Source organism: Lathyrus oleraceus, chromosome 4 (genome assembly GCF_024323335.1).
Source record: "Lathyrus oleraceus cultivar Zhongwan6 chromosome 4, CAAS_Psat_ZW6_1.0, whole genome shotgun sequence".
In the NCBI taxonomy this organism is placed as follows: domain Eukaryota; kingdom Viridiplantae; phylum Streptophyta; class Magnoliopsida; order Fabales; family Fabaceae; genus Lathyrus; species Lathyrus oleraceus.
The window spans coordinates 319,285,327-319,307,810 of NC_066582.1; positions in this window are offsets into that span (position 1 = coordinate 319,285,327).

Here is a 22,484-nt window from a genome sequence, read left to right on the forward strand (position 1 = left end):
AAGGGGGTTGGTTATGTAATGGGAAGGTGTTAGGCACCCAAAACATCCTAGGTACTCCTAGGGAGCCCTTTTCATACTTGTTGCAAGGTTGTTGTTTTTTTGTGAAAAATTTGTTTGTGCAAACATGATTGAAGACATGAGAGGAGAATATACAAGTTTATTTACGTTTTGTGTTTGGATGGATAAACCCATTGCCTACGTACCATCTTAAAAAAGATTAGGATCAAAACCTCGTAGTTCGGGGTAAAAATCTCAAAATGAGTTGGTGAATTGATTGGTCCAAAAGCCTTAAGGTCTTCTGTTATCCAAGGGAGAAAACTCAACCTAAAACCACAAATCCACCATGTGAGGATAGCTTCAACATGCTAGTGAGGGGTTAACCCTATAATAAGCATGGAAGACTCGTTGTCCATCACTAAGGATATAGGTGAGTATTACATCTACCTCAAGGATAACTCAAACCTAATAGCTAAAGGTTATGGAAAATTTGATTAAGAAAGTGGCCATTGGAACCACAAAAAAGACATTTGAATGGGTTATATTTACCAATTAGAAGTATATACAAAAATGGTCAAAGTTGACTTAAAGATTCAATTCAAAATAAGTGTAATAAAAAAGAAGGTTTAAAAATCAAAAGCATAAGGCTTAGGTTTCTAATGTTTGAAAATAATGGTTAAATGTTTGCACAAAAAGTTTTGGCTTGGGTTAGAGTGGAGGGAAGAAGAAGAATGGCTAAAGTCCTAAGTAAAGCAAAAGGTCAGGGATAAAGAAACAAAACTACAATGGAGTTCCTCTCTTGAGATCATATGGATGATCCAAGTAGCTCTCATCCTTTGGAATATGCAAGCAAAATAATAGTAAGCTCAAGCAACAATCAAACAAGTCTCATAAGAGATCCTCAATGCATCTTGTATCTTTCACTTTGGATGAACATGGCAATGGTTCTTCAATTTGAGCTCTCATAGGATTCCCTAGCACAAGAGCACACACATCAAAAGTTTTATGAAACAAATCAAGAATGGACAAGAGTGAGTTTAGAGGTTTGGTCCTTCTAATCCATCTTCAACATTAAGGTCCTTTTACTCCAATTTTTGCATAGGGAATGTCCTAGAAACTAAGTCCATTTGTCCATTTGTCCATTTTTTGCATTTTGGTCCACAACAATCAAAACAAAAACACAAGCACAATAGTATATACACAATTATGTGCTCAAGTGAGCAAAAGGCAAATGGCATTAACATAAACATGTGCTTAAGTGAGCAAAGAGAAAAGCAAATGGATAATATGTGCAAGAATAGTAAATTGCATAAAAGTAAAGAGCAAAAGGTAAATGTTAATTGTTAATGGTTAGTGTTAGTAGTTAGTGTGTCATAAGGCAAATTTAGCGCTATGTTAAGCAATCGTAATTGGACTTATGTAAAAGTCACAACTATCTGAGGCCGGTCAATAATAATGTAGGCAACAATACAAGTTAGAAGTCTTGATTGGTGAACCAAGTTCCAACAACTTGCCATGCCAAAAAGGAAAAGAGAATTGATCTTGTATTGGTTTAAGCCTTTTGTATGATTTAGAAAACAACATATCCTTAATGCAAAGCCATTCACTTGATCAATTGATCAAGATGAATTAGATTTGAATCAAGGAAGATTAAGTCTCCCTAATCAATGTTAACTTATCAACCTTCAACTCATTGATCAAAAAGAAAGAAGAAGAAGAAGAAGAAGGAGATGAAGAATGGATAAGAAATGGAAAGATCAAAATGCATAAGGTGAAAATAGATGTACCAATCCATATGTATTGACCAAATTACATTGAAAGTAAAAGTCAAATAATGAGGAATCAGAAGTGAGATGAAGATTGGAGATCAAACAACAAGCAAAATATTTTTGGCATTTTTTAATATTAAAATAAACTTGAATTAAAAATAAAAGAAAGGTCAAACTTCAAAATCACTTCAAATCAACCTTGAGAGGTCCAAGTGATTTATCCCAAGTTCAACAAGGTCAAACTAAGTTTGACAAAAAAATTCAGCATTTTTAAAAGTCAGAAACTATTTTTAATCAATTAAAAATGAATAAAAATAACCTAATTGAACTAAAATCTTAAATAAATCTCAAATCAATTAAAAAATTGATGAGAATATTTTTCATAGATCCATCATCATTCAAATAGGTTAGGAAAATATTTTTGTATTTTTTGAATATCAAAAACTATTTAAAATGAATGAAAAATAACCAGAAAAGAGAAAATTCACAAAAAATATCAAATGACAAAATAAAAAATATTAAAAATCAGAAATAGAGACTAGAACTTATTTAGAGAAGAATGCAATTGGTCCCATATTTTTTGAATTAAAAATGAAGAAGATATTAATTTTTGAAAATAATGGAAATAAAAGAAATTAAATCAGAAAATGAAAAATAACAAAAATCAGGGAGCGTTGGATCACATTCATTAATTGACGTGGCCAATCTGATGGTCCTGAAGTGCGCGCGTACCAAAGGCTTGAGTCAAACGCGTCACATGCTGAATTAAAAAAAGTCATATCATGCAATGGCCAAGATTAGATCTGGAAAATGAATCCAACGATCCAGATTGGATCTGGCAATGGGATGACCACCGGAGCCACCTTCTTCTCCGGTGAGCAAGAAGATTCCGGCCAGAAATGCAGGTTTTAAAAGCTTAACAAAAATACACAATCTATACACCGTTGGAAAGCTGGGATGATGTACATCATCCCTGTATCACTCAATTCCACTCTAGATCTCTATATTTAGAGAAATCAGAGATGGAAATTCTGTGATGTTCATGAGAACTTGATGGATTTCAAAAATTAAATGCACAGTAATGATGCCTCCATTGAGAGGACTTCAGCCAACACAAAATCCAAGCAAATAGATCAATAGATGATGAGTTTCGAAGAAAAAACCAGTTGAAGAGCAACCTTGGATTCTTGAGATTTGAGCTTGATTCCTTGCTTTCTTTATCAAAACAGAAGATCAATGAACTAAAGGATGAAGGTTTAGAAGGTTTAGATCCAAGGATTCAACCAGATGTAGTTGAATTTTGGATCTGAAAAATTTTAAGAAAAGTGAAATAGCTTCTTTGGTGAGGTTAGGTTTTCAGTTCTGCAGCATTTCAGGTTGATTCCAGGATCAATTTTGAATGGAATAGAGCTTCTATTTATAGAGGGAATGGCAAGGAGAGGGTGATTCAATCCGTGTGCATGAAGTTGGACATTCCTTGCATGGGCTTGCATGATCATGCACAAGGCCCAAAACCAAAGCCAAATGCAATCTGAAATCATAGCAAAGTGAAATGGACGTGTAATTTGAATGGTAATTGCTTGTGCATGGAATTTTGAGGTGTTATGCATAATTGAACCAAAAGCTTCTCCTCTTCGAAAATACTATTTGCCAAATCCAAACATGATCATGTGAGTAATGGTTGGAAAGGTTTTGATGTAAGGAACAATTGTTATGTTGGGAAAAAATCCATTTGAGGTGTGGAAATTGGTGAAATTGGAGTTTAAAGTGCAAGGTGCAAAACATGAAAAGGCAAAGTTTCTAAATTTGGCCAATGTTCAAGCCCTTCTGTTTTGATGATGCAAGCCTCAAATGAAAACACATTCAACATAAAAGTTATATATCTTTTCAAGACAATCAAAATGGACTTATATTTTGCATCATTTGGATTTTTGATGAAAGAGTTATGGGCACTTGAAGTTGGACATTTTTGCATTTTAATGCATTTGGCCCAAAATGACCTATAATGTCTTGCATTATCACATGTATTTCCTTTGAGATTTTGAAATTTTGTTCAACATAACATTTGAATTATACATCTTAAGCTTTCCAATGCATTTGATCCCACCTCAAAATCATAAAAAATGAATGAGTTATGTCCTTGGGAAGTTGACCTAAAATTAGGGTTTCAATCAAAATGACCTATAATGTATTGGAATGGGATATGACCTTCCAAGCTTCAAATCAATTTTTGATGAACATGAAAGTTGTTCATAATGTCCTTAAGAACATTTTTTCTTTTTGAATCATCTCCATTTGACTAACACATGAAAAGTTAGGTCTCAGTGCATTTCAAAATAGTCAGATGAATTGACTGATCAACTTCTCAAGTCCATGACTCATATCTTGATGAATTGATGATTGAGGACACTCAAATAAGTTCAAATATGCATGAAATGGTGAATTAAAGAACTTCCCTTGATTGTTTTTGACCATGGGTTGAGGTTGTTTCATGAGCAAGGCATTGTGGTGCACAGATGAATTAGGGTTTCCTTGGGGAACAAACCTCAAACCCTTTGACTTGCTTTGATCAAAATGATGAATTGAGATGCTAGGGAGGCATATTTGATGGAAGATAGCTTTGGGAACCATTACCATGCTTGCTATCATCTTCTCTTGGCCATATCTCTGCACAAAGGATCTCTTTGAAGCTCTTGGCCTTGTGATTGCTCAAGCTACAAACACAAGATGTTAATGACATATTTTTGTGCTTTTGGTTAATAAATGAAAAATGAGAAAAGCAATAATATACAATTCAAGCAAGCTTGGTGATCTCAAACCACTCACAAGAAGTCCCACCCAAAGGCAAAGGGAACCAAGATGTTAATGATCCTTGAGGCAATGCAAATGCAATGTTATGATGCCATGAGGGATCTTAGGGACAAAATTTGGGGTCTTACAGATGCCCCTATTTAAGGTCATTCCAGCCAGAGAAGTGAAGGTTAAAATCTTCGTTTCGACGAGGTAGAATGGGCTTAAATAATAACAAAGAGACGAATTTTGGTCCCTAAGAGACCTCATGACGCAGATGTATGCATGCAAATGGTAAAACATTGTGGGGATATGTGTCCACAAAGGAAAAGAGATCAGGAACAAATGAAAATCCACTGGAGTAACACACTCATAAATGGAACAGGGACTCCACCAGGGAGTAAAAGGATAGAAATGCATGAGCAGGTCACGACTTAAAACTTGCCGAGAGACACGGAGAGAATTCATGAAATAAATCCATGGAAGGACTCGAGCTGACTCGAAGATGCATGTATTGGGGAATATGCCAATACAACCAAAAATTATCCGCAACGGATACTTCGGATAAAAATCCGGACTCGGGTGGAAATGTCCACTAAGGACTCAGCTGAGGAAAACAAATGAGGTATTATCGGTTACTGGGTAATAAGCTCAAAAAGAGATCATGTAATCCCACCGGTATAAGGGTGAGGAAAAACATGCTCTGGGAGAATGAATATCTAAGACCGGTATAAGGGTGAGAGATATCAATCAACCAAATCATCTGAGGAAGACCTAAAAGGTATATCTCCACTCAGAAAAATCTGACTCCACAGGGGACAAAAGTCATAATAGGGAGCAGAAGGAGGGAACACCAGGGATGCCGGTTACTGGGCATATAATAGGTGACCATCCAAAGCGTGAATTGGGGAATATTCCCAAGACACTCATCATCCAAAAAGAGGGCAAAAAAAGCAAACTCGATTATGGGATGGACATTCGATTCCAAAACAGGGATACGAATCTTACTCGACTAGGGAAGAACAAAAGGCTTCGACCGAAGAGTGCATGAGATATATTATCTATTACCGTCAGAACGTAGATAATATACTCGCATGGAAGATTATCCACAACCGGTTACTGGGTTAATAAAGGATAAATCGACCGACAAAGAAAGGCATCGGGATACCGAAACTAGGTATATAATGATGACCATTCAAGGGGAGCAACAAACATTACCGGCAACCGGTATATAAAAGATGACTTGCCGGGGATAAATTGCCTAATCAGAGCAATTATCCAAGAGAAAGAGGGAATATCAACACCGAATATTGGATAATGATAACCGTCAAGGAGGGGATTACATCTACCGGATACTGGGTAGAAAACCACGGAAGAGCAACCGTCATCGATTAGGATGAACAAAAGGTTAACTCTGCAAAGGAGAGAAAAAACAGGGTTTACAACTACCGGTATAAGGGTAGAAAACCACGGATTCCGCCGAGGATAGGATGAATGATTACTAATCACTGAGCAATTATTCATTTATACCACGGGGAAACATAGGAAACAGATCACAAGAAGCCAATTTAGGATCAAACTAAAGAGACAAACTGAATCAAGACTCGTCCTAGTGAGGATATAACTCAATAGGGACTCCCATCCCAATATATGTGTTGGGAGGAAGCAAAAACAACCGTCTTCCACGAGGATATAACTCAGTGGGGAATGCGGAAGGAAAGATAAGCATTTTCTGCTTAAGGGGCTGACTATATATTGAGGGATCAGACGCTGACATCTGCTTGGGAAATGTATTACCAACTAGCAAAGATATATGGCAAAGAATGCAATTTGAATATCCGGATGTTTGAAAATTATATGCACACATGCGTGGTTTATGTATGATGAATGCTGACAAACAGACATTTCTAACACAAACAACTCTAAGGAATAAGTACACAAACATCCGGTACTACATCAAGAGAGAAAGCCAGGTTCACCGGAGAGTGTCCAATATGATGAGAGCAAGAGAAACCATGAAGCAAAGATCCCTGCAGGGGATGAACATCAGTCATTCCTGCCGGGGACAGGAGTATTTGCACAGATAAAAATCTACCGCATAAGCAACTCTACTGGGGAATCTATCCGAGGAGGTAAAGGGATTATGGGGATCAACCACCAAGTACCGTACTTACCAAAGAGATCACATCTGCTGAGGAGGAAAGGTCACTACCCTGCTGAAGGGAAGAGTGGTGAATATCTCACTAAACACTCCACCCAGTAGGAAAACCACAAAAGGCTCCGGAGGAAGAAGATACAGTCATGCCAGGAATATGAACAAATGTCTTACCCTGTTAGGGATCATACCATCCTTGGGAGAGCACTGAAGATCTCCTAACTATCCTTTCGTCATTGTGAATGTTCACTTTGTTTAAAAACAAATTATGAAAAATTTGATTATTTAAAACAATGATATTTTTTCAATTAAAACATGCAAAACGTTTGTTGAATAGAAACAAATAAGAGTGCAAATAATTGGATAAAAGGCTCAAATTTATTTGATGGAATGGTAGTCTGCAAATGGCAAGACTCCATAGATCTTTACAAGTTTGAAATTGGTGATATATATTGGAAAAGGGCTACATTGAACATAATGACCATTTCTCCACCAATTTTGAATTCGATGTATTTGAAGCTTCGGTTGATGATGAATGAGCAAGAATTTCTGACGGATGACAGTTGTAGAACAAAGACTTGTCAGGATGCAGTTACTTGCCAAATCCTTAATTTTTTGCCTAGATTGCCCCAGGATGAGGTACTCAATCTAGCGGGATACATATATTCATTTTTTTATGTCTCTAACTTTTGCCTGGACCGCCCTTTCAGGTTTTCAATCCACCGAGATGCTCATTTTTGCCTAAGCCGCCCTTTCGGGTTTTCAACTTAGCGAGCTATTCTGTTTTTATTTTAGGCGAAGTATTTCTTGACTGTATCTGAATTCACATGACGAGTGAAATCCTCCCCGCCCATAGTTGTCAGTATCAAAGCACCGCCTGAAAAGGCTCTCTTAACAACATATGGACCTTCATAGTTTGGAGTCCACTTGCCCCTGGAATCGGGCGCGAAAGACAAGACTTTCTTGAGCACGAGGTCACCTTCTCGGAACACACAGGGCTTGACCTTCTTATCAAAAGCTTTCTTCATTCTTTGCTGATACAATTGACCATGGCACATGGTAGTCAATCTTTTCTCTTCTATCAAGTTCAATTGGTCATAACGACTCTGAACCCATTCAGCGTCAGTCAACTTGGCTTCCATCAAAACTCTCATTGATGGGATCTCCACCTCTACTAGTAGTACGGCCCCCATGCCATAAACAAGAGAGAAAAGGGTTGCCCCTGTTGAAGTGCGAACAGATGTGTGATATCCATGTAAAGAAAATGGCAACATCTCATGCCAATCCTTATACGTGACAACCGTCTTTTGGATAATTTTCTTGATATTCTTATTAGTAGCTTCAATAGCTTCATTCATCTTGGGTCTATAGGGAGAAGAGTTGTGATGCGCAATCTTGAACTCACTACACAGTTCTTTCATCATTTTGTTATTCAAATTAGGTCCATTATCAGTAATGATCTTATCTGGCACACCATATCGGAATATGAGTTGATTCTTGATAAACTTCACGACCACTTGCCTGGTCACATTTGCATATGATGCCGCTTCAACCCACTTGGTAAAGTAATCAATTGCTACGAGAATAAATCTGTGTCCATTAGACGCTTTTGGTTCTACCATGCCAATCATGTCAATTCCCCACATAGAGAAAGGCCATGGTGATGAAATCACATTCAAAAGTGTCGGGGGAATATGAATCTTATCCGCATAGATCTGACACTTATGGCATTTCTTCACATATTTGCAGCAGTCAGACTCCATTGTCAGCCAATAGTAGCCTGCTCTCAACATCTTTCTAGCCATGGCATGTCCATTGGAATGAGTACCAAATGAACCCTCGTGGACCTCAGTCATCAACAGGTCTGCTTCGTGTCTATCCACGCATCTGAGCAGGACCATGTCAAAGTTTCTCTTGTAAAGCACATCACCATTGAGGTAAAAACTTCCTGATAATCTCCTCAGAGTCTTCCTGTCTTTCACAGATGCCCCAGGCGGGTAAATCTGGTTCTGAAGGAAACACTTGATATCGTAATATCATGGCTTATCATCCTTCACCTCTTCTACTGCAAATACATGAGATGGTCTGTCCAAGTGCATTACAGTGATATTGGGGACTTCATTCCAAAGTTTTACCACAATCATCGAAGCAAGTGTAGCAAGAGCGTCTGCCATCTGATTCTCATCTCGAGGAATATGATTGAAGTCAACCTCAGTAAAGAACGTCGAAATCCTCCTCGCATAATCCCTATATGGAATGAGACCAGGCTGATTCGTTTCTCGTCCACCCTTAATCTGATTAACAACGAGGGCCGAATCACCATATACATCAAGATGCTTGATCCTTAAATCAATATATTCCTCCAATCCCATAATACAGGCCTCATACTCTGCCATATTATTCGTGCATTTGAAAGTTAGCCTTGCTGTAAAAGGGATATGTGTGCCTTGAGGAATAATAATCACTGCCCCAATACCATTTCCATACTGATTTACAGCACCATCAAATACCATACTCCATCTGGAACCAGGCTCTGGCCCTTCATCGAGTGTAGGCTCATCACAATCTTTCATTTTCAAATACAGAATCTCCTCATCTGGAAAGTCATATTGAACTGACTGATAATCCTCAATCGGCTGATGTGCCAAGTGGTAAGCCAAGATACTACCTTTAATGGCCTTCTGAGCTCAATACTCAATATCATACTCAGATAACAACATCTGCCAACGGGAAATCCTCCCTGTTAAAGCAGGCTTTTCGAAGATATACTTGATTAGATCCATTCTGGATATCAACCAAGTCGTATGATTCAACATATACTGGCGTAAGCGCTTAGCAGCCCAAGCCAGAGCACAACATGTTTTCTCAAGAATTGAATATCGAGACTCACAATTGGTGAACTTCTTGCTTAAGTAGTAAATAGCATATTCTTTCTTTCCTGATTCATCTTGTTGACCAAGGACACAACCCATTGAGTCTTCAAGAACAGTCAGATACATAATCAATGGTCTTCCTTCCACGGGTGGAGACAGGATCGGAGGCTCAGACAAATACTCTTTAATACTGTCGAAAGCTTTTTGGCAATCCTCGGTCCAATCATGGGGCTGATCTTTTCGGAGGAGCTTGAATATCGGCGCACATGTGGCAGTCATGTGGGATATGAATTTGGAAATATAATTCAAGCGGCCAAGAAAACCTCGGACTTGCTTCTCAGTTTTGGGCGCAGGCATCTCTTGTATTGCTTTGACCTTTGCAGGATCAACCTCAATACCTCTCTTACTAACAATAAAGCCCAATAACTTGCCGGAATGGACTCTAAATGTACACTTGTTGGGGTTCAGACGGAGCTTATACTTCCTCAAACGCTGAAAAAGCTTCAACAAGTGCTCTACATGTTCAACTTCCGTTCTTGACTTGGCAACCATATCATCAACATATACCTCAATTTCCTTGTGCATCATATCATGAAACAAGGTGGTCATAGCTCGTTGATACGTGGCTCCGGCGTTTTTCAAACCGAAGGGCATCACTCGATAACAGAATGTTCCCCAAGGTGTGATGAATGTTGTCTTCTCCATATCCTTGGGTGCCATCTTAATCTGATTATATCCGGAAAATTCGTCCATAAATGAGAAGACATTGAATTTAGTTGTATTGTCTACCAACATATCAATATGTGGTAGAGGAAAATCATCTTTTGGACTAGCTTTATTCAAGTCCCTATAGTCCACACACATCCGGACTTTTCCGTCTTTCTTAGGCACAGGCACAATATTGGCCACCCATTGAGGATATGTAGAAGTCACCAGAAACCCCGCATCAATTTGCTTATGAACTTCCTCTTTGATTTTTACTGCCATATCAGGATGAGTTCTTCTGAGCTTCTGCTTCACAGACACGCACTCAGGTTTCAAAGGTAGGAAATGTTGCACAATATCTGTATCTAGACCCGGCATGTCTTCATATGACCAGGCAAAGACGTCAACATATTCTCGTAGCAATTCAATCAACCCCTTCTTAACAGACTCTTCCAAGAGTGCCCCAATCTTCACTTCTCGCACACAATCTTCATACCCCAAGTTAACTGTTTTCAAATTCTCAAGATGCGGCTGAATGATCTTCTCTTCATGCTCAAGTAGACGGGTAATCTCGTCAGGAATCTCTTCATCATCATCTTCTTATGCCTCAAATACAGGGGATTCAAAGTTGGGAGATGGTGTTGGGTCATTATGTTCAATGGGTTTGATCAACCTGCATAATGATTTTGGATATGAAAAGCTTTAGAATTCAAACAAGGCAAATCATTATGCAGATGAAAAGCTTGATTTTATTCTTATTTTTGAGGTTTTATGTGATCACCAATTTCATGCAAAAAAGCGAAAACGGAAAATAATTGGAAAAACAAACATTTAACATGAATTTATTGAATGAAGATATCATTGTATTAATGCGCCAACAATGTCATCACTCATCCGTTTGGCATGGGAGGAGGGTTTTTAAACACAATGAACATTACTTTGACTTATGGATAACTGTGGGAATATCCACAGCGACCCAATTATTGCAGATCCCCCCAGGGATGACGAAGTTGCCAGAATCCTCTTCGTCCTCTTCCAAGATGGCAGCAGCCTCCTCGCCTTGACTGGTGTGGATGAACCCTCCACTCTTGAACAACCCTTGCGTATTGAAAACCCCAGATGAATAACCTATGCCAGCCCAAGACTTGTTGTCTTCTAGCTCAATCATTTTTCCTAAACCGGCGGTTGCACCACGCTCAATTGCCAACTTTGCATCTTTATAGGAAGCGAATGAAGGAGTTCTCTTCTCAATAGGTTCAGCAATAGATAAAGCTTGGAAAGGAGTTTCAACTTCATCCTCAGCATCTATATATGAGAAGGAAGACAAATGGTTAACCAGGAGAGCCTTTTCTCCCCCTACCACCACCAGCTTCTTATTCTTCACGAATTTCAATTTCTGGTGTAGGGTGGATGTCACGGCGCCTGCCTCATGAATCCATGGTCTGCCTAAGAGACAGCTATACGATGGGTGAATATCCATAACCTGGAAGGTAATCTGGAAATCACTTGGTCCGATCTTGATTGGGAGATCAACTTCCCCAATCACAGTTTTGCGAGACCCATCGAAAGCCTTCACAACTACTCCACTCTGCCTCATGGGAGGCCCTTGATATGATAGTTTTGAGAGAGTGGATTTTGGCAATACATTTAATGATGACCCAGTGTCCACCAACACATTAGACATGGCATCATCTTTGCAACCCATAGATATATGCAATGCCAAGTTGTGGTCTCTTCCCTCATCGGGGAGATCAGAATCACAAAAACTCAAGTTGTTACAAGCAGTAATGTTTGCAACAATGCTATCGAATTGTTCTATCGTGACATCGTGATCCACATATGCCACATCCAAAACCTTTTGTAGAGCCTCTCGGTGTGGTTCTGAATTCAAAAGCAAGGATAACACCGATATTTTGGATGGCGTTTGTAGAAGCTGGTCTACAACATTGTACTCGCTTCTCTTGATGAGCTTCAGCATCTCATCGCAGTCTTCTTTCATATTGCCGCTTGGGCCAACAGAAGCATAAGTTCTCAATGTAGAGGAGGGCTTAACAACAAGTGCCGGATTCGGAGTGCTCACCGCATTCCCAATCGGGCGTTCAACAGAATCATCATTAGCTTGGGGCTTTGGCGGTGCTGAAAATACACGACCGCTACGTGTCAGACCGCTAACATCAACAATGTTAACAACAGCTGAAGATGGCAAGGACACCTCTTTCCCATTTCCTACTGCGACAGTATTGTAGCGATAGGGGACCGCTTTCTCAGAAGAGTATGGTACTGGTTCGGCTGGCTTGATCGTTAATGCGGGAGAAACCTTTTGCTTGCTACCATCATACTTGATGATAACAGGCTCGGGGATCCGAAATACTGGAGAAATTACGTTGACCTCATCAGCATCTTCGTCAACATTTCTGTTTTGAAGGATCTCAATAACTCCTTCATCCAGCATTTCTTGAACATCTTTGCGCACCTGGCGACAACCTCTTTGGTTGACAGAACAGACTCGGCATCTATCGTGGTCATGCTCATAATGACTATAGTCACATAGCAAACGATGCATCTCGACCAGAGATTGTTGAATATGACTGACATATTTGACTTTGTACTTTCCAGGGCAGCCCTGGACCATGTTGATAGACTTCCCATGCTCGGGTAATGGGTTCTTCTTCACGTTAGGACCTATGTCCTCGAAACACAGAATGCCACACCTCACAAGGTCTTGAACCTTGGTCTTCAAAGGGTAACAATTCTCCACGTCGTGGCCGGGAGCACCTGAATGGTAAACACAGTGTAATTCGGGCTTATACCACCATTGGGGGTTAGTAGGTATAGCCGGTGGGTCTCGCGGAGTAATCAACTTCCTCTCTATCAAAGAGGGATATAACTCTGCATATGTCATCGGAATAGGATCGAAGGTGACCCTTTTCCTCTCGTAACTCGTGCTGGTTTGATTACTGTTTCGAGGCTGGTAGGCCTGCTTTTGCGGACGGTGCTGTTGATGTTGATATTGCGGATGTGGTTGCTGATTATTGTTATGTTGCTGATACTGCTGATTATCTCTGAAAACAGGTGATATATGAGCCACCTGGTGCTGGTTACCGGCGGGACGCACGGTCTTCCTCCTCACAGAGGGTCTTCTTGGTTTCATATGAGAAGGCACAACATGTGCCTCTCCTTCTTTCTTTTTCGCAAATGACCCATAATGTTTGGCAGAATAGCCTTCTTCTCTGGTCAGACGTCCTTCTCTAACCCCCTCTTCTAGACGCATCCCCATATTCACCATCTCGGTGAAGTCAGAAGGAGCGCTAGCGATCATCCGCTCATAATAGAATGAGCTCAAGGTCTTCAGGAAGATCTTGGTCATTTCTTTCTCTTCTAGCGGAGGCACGATCTGTGTTGCTACCTCTCGCCACCTCTGGGCGTATTCTTTGAAGGTTTCCTTGTCCTTCTGGGACATGGCCCTCAATTGATCCCTATCGGGGGGCCATATCCACATTGTACTTGTATTGCTTGACGAAGGCCTCGCCAAGATCATTGAAGGATCGGATGTTCTCACTGTCTAAACCCATGTACCAACGCAGAGCAGCATCGGACAGACTGTCTTGAAAGTAGTGGATAAGCAATTGGTCATTTTCGGTCTGAGTCGATATTTTCCTGGCATACATGACCAGGTGGCTGAGAGGGCAAGTATTCCCCTTGTACTTTTCAAAGTCAGGGACCTTGAATTTCACAGGGATCTTCACATTAGGAACCAAGCAGAGTTCGGCAGCAGACTTGCCGAAAAGATCCTTTCCTCTGAGAGTTTTCAATTCCTTGCGAAGCTAAAGAAATTGATCGTTCATAGCATCCATCTTCTCATAGACATTTGGGCCTTCAGACGACTCAGAATGATAGATGGTGTCGTATACTCTGGGCATAGTATGCACGACAGGAGGAGGAACAGCAAGGACCGGGCTAGATGCCGGCATAGAAGCAAAGGTGGGCGCAGGACCCTCGGGCATGAAATTGGGAGGCATCCCCCACGGGAATCCGGTTGGCATGGCTGTTAGAGCAAAGTGTGCACTGGCTACAGGCACAGTCGAGGATACAATCTCAGAGATGACTGTCCTCTAGGGACTTCCTCTTTAAAGGCAAAGTGTGCACTTCCTCTTTCAGCTTGCGGTTCTCTTGTTCCAGATGATCCATCAGTCTTGAAATGTTGGCTCTGGTGTAGTACTGGTGAGTCAGCTTGTCTTTAAAATAAATGAAGAACACAGAGTTAGACCACAGGACAAGAAGCCGGGAACAAAACCTGCTTATGCACATGATGCATGCAATGCTTGTGCATATGATTTTTCTTTTATTTCAAAGGAACTTTAGGGTTCTATTTTGCAAATTTTGGGAATATTAAACACTTTTATATAGATGCATAATATATGGGAAATATTTTACACCAAAGAAGTACAACATTGGTAACTATATACAAGAGAAAAGGAAAATAATCATCCTATGGATCCCTAGAAACAATCATCTAAAGCTCAGGATACAGGAAGATAAGATGCACGAAGTCTCTTCACCTCCCTTTCGTAGGCTGCCTCCATATCTGCCTTCTCCTTGGCGAGTCTGTCGTACTTCCTTTTCCAAAACTTGGAAGACTGAGGAAGTAGAGAAGTCCATCCATCATCAGGACCGTCAATAACCTGATGTTCGAGGAACTCTATCAAAGCATCCTTCTCCTTAATCTGCTGAAGCAACTCTTATCGTTCACGGATCCAAGCACGTGATCGGTCTTCGTCTCTCAACTCCTCTACTCCTTGGTCAGGGAGGGTTGAAGGCCCAGCCATAACCAAAGGTGTAGGTCTCGGATACTCGTAAGGCATGAGATACTCAGACGCTCTCTTCCTAACCCAAGCAGTGTAAGACTCCATAGCAACACAATTCTTAGGACCCAACTCCTTCCTTCCTTTCCTATGGATCTTGCGCCAAGCGCGGACCATTATGCCCTTCAAGTTTTGGGGATCTTTACCCTCCTGAAAGAACACACCTTCTAACAGAATGTTATTGGGTTTATCCTTTATGGGGAACCCAAGCTGACGACGTGCCAAAACAGGGTTGTAGTTAATCCCACCATATGTGCCAAGAAGAGGTACATTGGAGAATTCACCACAAGAGTCGATAATCTGCACACCATCATACACACGGTTGTACCAAGAGATATCATCATTAGTGAGAGACATGAGTCTCGTGGACCACCGTAGACATCCCTTGTTCTCCTTGAAGGCGACCGTCTGCGGTAAGTGAGAAATAAACCACTTATACAACAGAGGCAAACAGTACACAATGGCACCACAACCCTTTGCATTCCTCATATGCAAGGAGAAATAAGTGTCACCCAACAGAGTTGGAACGGGATTAAGAGTAGAGAAGATCCTAATAGCGTTCATATCCATAAACTTGTCGATGTTGGGGAATAACACTAACCCATAGATGAGAAGTACAAATAGGGCCTCAAAGGCGTCCTCACTCATGGCCTTCCCATACACAATAGCTTGAGCAATGAGGAACTCAGAAGGGAGACCTTGAATTCCACCTTTGGTAGTCATATGAGCACCAACCAGAGATTCATCTATGTGCAACATATCAGCTATCTCTTGAGAAGTAGGAATACTCTCCAAGCCACTGAACGGCAACTGGTCTAGAATAGGTATACCCACAAGGTAGGCATACTCCTCAAGTGTAGGCAAAAGCTGGAAATCCAGAAATGTGAAGTAACGGTACAAGGGATCATAAAACTGCACCAATACACTCATCAACCCTTCGTCCACCTGAGTAGTCAAAAGAGGAAGAAGCTTCCCAAAACGAGCCTTGAAACCCAAGGGATCTAGTACATAAGATGTCAGATTCCTTAACTCTTTCAAGTCTGGTTCTCTGAAATTGTACTTCTTTGTATTCCTTCTTTGTCTTTCCATGTCTGAAAATTTGCAAATAAACCCCTTAAGTTCCTTGAAAATTTTCTTCATTATTGATGATATGGATGCAAATGGGTGCATGAATGCATGAATGCAACAATCACACTCAAGGATCAAGCAAAGCACACCAAACAAAGGTCATGGGATGGATCATGTTATCCTTAATATCAATCATCCATTTTGGTGGATTATGGTTTACACCTTATCAACACCCAAGTTCCATTGATATTAAGGATACATGAACGGATCAACCACGAATCAAGGGTTTGTTGCGAGTCACGAGCACAGAGTCTCGGTTAAGAACCACCCAAAGGGAGTGTACTAGGGTTTAAACCTGCCAAACATGTTCTACAAGAGGTTCCCATAGTCATCATCCCATCTTTCGGATATTATCGGATAAACGACTACTCGTTTTCCAAAAATATTCTCAAGAGAGACTCTTATGAGTGTAGTATCGCGTAACAATCGTATCAAATCTTACACTTGAACGACTTTCGCACTACATCCTAAGAATAGGCCAAGATGGGCTTGGTAAACTAAGGTCCTTGGCTTCTAAGGTCTATATTGGAAAGAGTAATGTCTAACCACAACTTACTCGTGTGACATTATTGATCCCAACATGACCTCCACCAAGTGAATGGACTCGCAAGTCAACTTGCTAAGGAATAACTCCACACAAGTCAACAAGACTACGCCATTCTCCTATCCTAAGTGCACTCGAGTCCGGATATAGAACTCATCTCCCAAAGATCACCAAGCATACAAGGAATTAATATTCAAGCAATTCAATCATTACATACAATACAGTAATCCCAAATTGCACAAAAATATGTCACAAAACAATACAATACAATACAACACAATATGAAAAGTAGGCAAAACCCACTAGGTAAAGATGTCCCCAGCAGAGTCGCCACTTTTCTGTAGCGGGGTATTCGTTACCATTAGAGATATTGACTAAATCCAAGGTAAATCATACAAGTCGAGTCGCCACCGCACTTCTATTTATCCAAAGGAATGGTTAGAAAGCGAACAAAAACCTAAAAGTTTTAACAAAAACTAGTAAAAGAGAAACAAAGATCTGGGAAAGGGGGTTGGTTATGTAATTGGAAGGTGTTAGGCACCCAAAACATCCTAGGTACTCCTAGGGAGCCCTTTTCATACTTGTTGCAAGGTTGTTGTTTTTTTGTGAAAAATTTGTTTGTGCAAACATGATTGAAGAGATGAGAGGAGAATATACAAGTTTATTTATGTTTTGTGTTTGGATGGATAAACCCATTGCCTACGTACCATCTTAAAAAAGATTAGGATCAAAACCTCGTAGTTCGGGGTAAAAATCTCAAAATGAGTTGGTGAATTGATTGGTCCAAAAGCCTCAAGGTCTTTTGTTATCCAAGGGAGAAAACTCAACCTAAAACCACAAATCCACCATGTGAGGATAACTTCGACATGCTAGTGAGGGGTTAACCCTATAATAAGCATGGAAGACTCGTTGTCCATCACTAAGGATATAGGTGAGTATTACATCTACCTCAAGGATAACTCAAACCTAATAGCTAAAGGTTATGGAAAATTTGATTAAGAAAGTGGCCATTGGAACCACAAAAAGACATTTGAATGGGTTATATTTACCAATTAGAAGTATATACAAAAATGGTCAAAGTTGACTTAAAGATTCAATTCAAAATAAGTGTAATAAAAAAGAAGGTTTAAAAATCAAAAGCATAAGGCTTAGGTTTCTAATGTTTGAAAATAATGGTTAAATGTTTGCACAAAAAGTTTTGGCTTGGGTTAGATTGGAGGGAAGAAGAAGAATGGCTAAAGTCCTAAGTAAAGCAAAAGGTCAGGGATAAAGAAACAAAACCACAATGGAGTTCCTCTCTTGAGATCATATGGATGATCCAAGTAGCTCACATCATTTGGAATATGCAAGCAAAATAATAGTAAGCTCAAGCAACAATCAAACAAGTCTCTTAAGAGATCCTCAATGCATCTTGTATCTTTCACTTTGGATGAACATGGCAATGGTTCTTCAATTTGAGCTCTCATAGGATTCCCTAGCACAAGAGCACACACATCAAAAGTTTTATGAAACAAATCAAGAATGGACAAGAGTGAGTTTAGAGGTTTGGTCCTTCTAATCTATCTTCAACATTAAGGTCCTTTTACTCCAATTTTTGCATAGGGAATGTCCTAGAAACTAAGTCCATTTGTCCATTTGTCCATTTTTTTGCATTTTGGTCCACGACAATCAAAACAAAAACACAAGCACAATAGTATATACTCAATTATGTGCTCAAGTGAGCAAAAGGCAAATGGCATTAACATAAACATGTGCTCAAGTGAGCAAAGAGAAAAGCAAATGGATAATATGTGCAAGAATAGTAAATTGCATAAAAGTAAAGAGCAAAAGGTAAATGTTAATTGTTAATGGTTAGTGTTAGTAGTTAGTGTGCCATAAGGTAAATTTAGCGCTATGTTAAGCAATCGTAATTGGACTTATGTAGAAGTCACAACTATCTGAGGCCGGTCAATAATAATGTAGGCAACAACACAAGTTAGAAGTCTTGATTAGTGAACCAAGTTCCAACAACTTGCCATGCCAAAAAGGAAAAGAGAATTGATCTTGTATTGGTTTAAGCCTTTTTCATGATTTAGAAAACAACCCATCCTTAATGCAAAGCCATTCACTTGATCAATTGATCAAGATGAATTAGATTTGAATCAAGGAAGATTAAGTCTCCCTAATCAATGCTAACTTATCAACCTTCAACTCATTGATCAAAAAGAAAGAAGAAGAAGAAGAAGGAGATGAAGAATGGATAAGGAAATGGAAAGATCAAAATGCATAAGGTGAAATAAGATGTACCAATCCATATGTATTGACCAAATGACATTGAAAGTCAAAGTCAAATAATGAGGAATAAGAAGTGAGATGAAGATTGGAGATCAAACAACAAGCAAAATATTTTTGGCATTTTTTAATATTAAAATAAACTTGAATTAAAAATAAAAGAAAGGTCAAACTTCAAAATCACTTCAAATCAACCTTGAGAGGTCCAAGTGATTTATCCCAAGTTCAACAAGGTCAAACTAAGTTTGACAAAAAATTTCAGCATTTTTAAAAGTCAGAAACTATTTTTAATCAATTAAAAATGAATAAAAATAACCTAATTGAACTAAAATCTCAAATAAATCTCAAATCAATTAAAAATTGATGAGAATATTTTTCATAGCTCCATCATTATTCAAATAGGTTAGGAAAATATTTTTGTATTTTTTGAATATCAAAAACTATTTAAAATGAATTAAAAATAACCAGAAAAGAGAAAATTCACAAAAAATATCAAATGACAAAATAAAATATATTAAAAATCAGAAATAGAAACTAGAAATTATTTGGAGAAGAATGCAATTGGTCCCATATTTTTTGGATTAAAAATGAAGAAGACATTGATTTTTGAAAATAATGGAAATAAAAGAAATTAAATCAGAAAATGAAAAATAACAAAAATCAGGGAGCGTTGGATCACATTCATTAATTGACGTGGCCAATCTGATGGTCCTGAAGCGCGCGCGTACCATAGGCTTGAGTCAAACGCGTCACATGCTGAATTAAAAAAAGTCATATCATGCAATGGCCAAGATTAGATCTGGAAAATGAATCCAACGATCCAGATTGGATCTGGCAATGGGATGGCCACCGGAGCCACCTTTTTCTCCGGTGAGCAAGAAGATTCCGGCCAGAAATCCAGGTTTTAAAAGCTTAACAGAAATACACGATTTATACACCGTTGGAAAGCTGGGATGATGTACATCATCCCTGTATCACTCAATTCCACTCTAGATCTCTATATTGAGAGAAATCAGAGATGGAAATTCTGTGATGTTCATGAGAACTTGATGGATTTCAAAAATTAAATGCACAGTAATGATGCCTCAATTGAGAGGACTTCAGCCAACACAAAATCCAAGCAAATAGATCAATAGATGATGAGTTTCGAAGAAAAAACCAGTTGAAGAGCAACCTTGGATTCTGGAGATTTGAGCTTGATTCCTTGCTTTCTTTATCAAAACAGAAGATCAATGAACTAAAGGATGAAGGTTTAGAAGCTTTAGATCCAAGGATTCAACCAGATGTAGTTGAATTTTGGATCTGAAAATTTTTAAGAAAAGTGAAATAGCTTCTTTGGTGAGGTTAGTTTTTCAGTTCTGCAGCATTTCAGGTTGATTCCAGGATCAATTTTGAATGGAATAGAGCTTCTATTTATAGAGGGAATGGCAAGGAGAGGGTGATTCAATCTGTGTGCATGAAGTTGGACATTCCTTGCATGGGCTTGCATGATCATGCACAAGGCCCAAAACCAAAGCCAAATGCAATCTGAAATCATAGCAAAGTGAAATGGACATGTAATTTGAATGGTAATTGCTTGTGCATGGAATTTTAAGGTGTTATGCATAATTGAACCAAAAGTTTCTCCTCTTCGAAAATACCATTTGCCAAATCCAAACATGATCATGTGAGTAATGGTTGGAAAGGTTTTGATGTAAGGAACAATTGTTATGTTGGGCAAAAATCCATTTGAGGTGTGAAAATTGGTGAAATTGGAGTTTAAAGTGCAAGGTGCAAAACATGAAAGGGCAAAGTTTCTAAATTTGGCCAATGTTCAAGCCCTTCTGTTTTGATGATGCAAGCCTCAAATGAAAACACCTTAAACATCCAAGTTGTAGATATTTTCAAGACAATCAAAATGGACTTATATTTTGCATCATTTGGATTTTTTATGAAAGAGTTATGGACACTTAAAGTTGGACTTTTTTGCCTTTTAATGCATTTGGCCCAAAATGACCTATAATGTCTTGCATTATCACATGTATTTCCTTTGAGAGTTTGGAATTTTGTTCAACATAACATTTTAAGTAGACATCTTAAGATTTCCAATGCATTTGATCCCACCTCAAAATCATAAAAAATGAATGAGTTATGTCCTTGGGAAGTTGACCAAAAATTAGGGTTTCAGTCAAAATGACCTATAATGTATTGGAATGGGATATGACCTTCCAAGCTTCAAATCTATTTTTGATGAAAATGAAAGTTGTTCATATTGTCGTTAAGAACATTTTTGCTTTTGGAATCATCTCCATTTGACCAACACATGAAAAGTTAGGTCTCAGTGCATTTCAAAATAGTCAGATGAATTGACTGATCAACTTCTCAAGTCCATGACTCATATCTTGATGAATTGATGATTGAGGACACTCAAATAAGTTCAAATATGCATGAAATGATGAATTAAAGAACTTCCCTTGATTGTTTTTTACCATGGGATGAGGTTGCTTCATGAGCAAGGCATTATGATGCACAGATGAATTAGGGTTTCCTTGGGGAACAAACCTCAAACCCTTTGACTTGCTTTGATCAAAATGATGAATTGAGATGCTAGGGATGCATATTTGATGGAAGAGAGCTTTGGGAACCATTACCATGCTTGCTATCATCTTCTCTTGGCCATATTTCTGCACAAAGGATCTCTTTGAAGCTCTTGGCCTTGTGATTGCTCAAGCTACAAACACAAGATGTTAGTGAAATATTTTTGTGCTTTTGGTTAATAAATGAAAAATGAGAAAAGCAATAATATACAATTCAAGCAAGCTTGGTGATCTCAAACCACTCACAAAAAGTCCCACCCAAAGGCAAAGGGAACCAAGATGTTAATGATTCTTGAGGCAATGCAAATGCAATGTTATGATGCCATGAGGGATCTTAGGGACAAAATTTGGGGTCTTACAGTCGTCTTAATCCACCGCTTTTCCAGTTGGAATTTGAGCGCGCTCGAGAATTCGAGCGTGATGTGATCATGATCGGGGGCTTCGAGGCTCATGAATTCCAACATCCCCAGCACATGGAAAATCTTGTCAACTTCAATTTTTACACCTAAAGTATTAAGGGTTTGTTCGCACATAACCTGGTGGGTGTGAGATTCCGCTTTTTATGAACTTGGTACCATTTCTCCTACTCCGAATTGTCGAAGACAATGTTGTACGGATTCGGGTTTTTGATGGTTCTTTTTCGTGACCTCGAGGTCTCGGTCATTTGTTGCTTTCCTGTCAAAATCCGTCTTGAGGGCATTTTGGACCAGCAAAAAAAAGTTGAAAATTTTGAAATAGGAATTAGAGAAAACTGAAATCGTGGTTAGGATGAGGGCAGAAAATGGAGAAGGATTCATGAATGGAGTTTGTGATT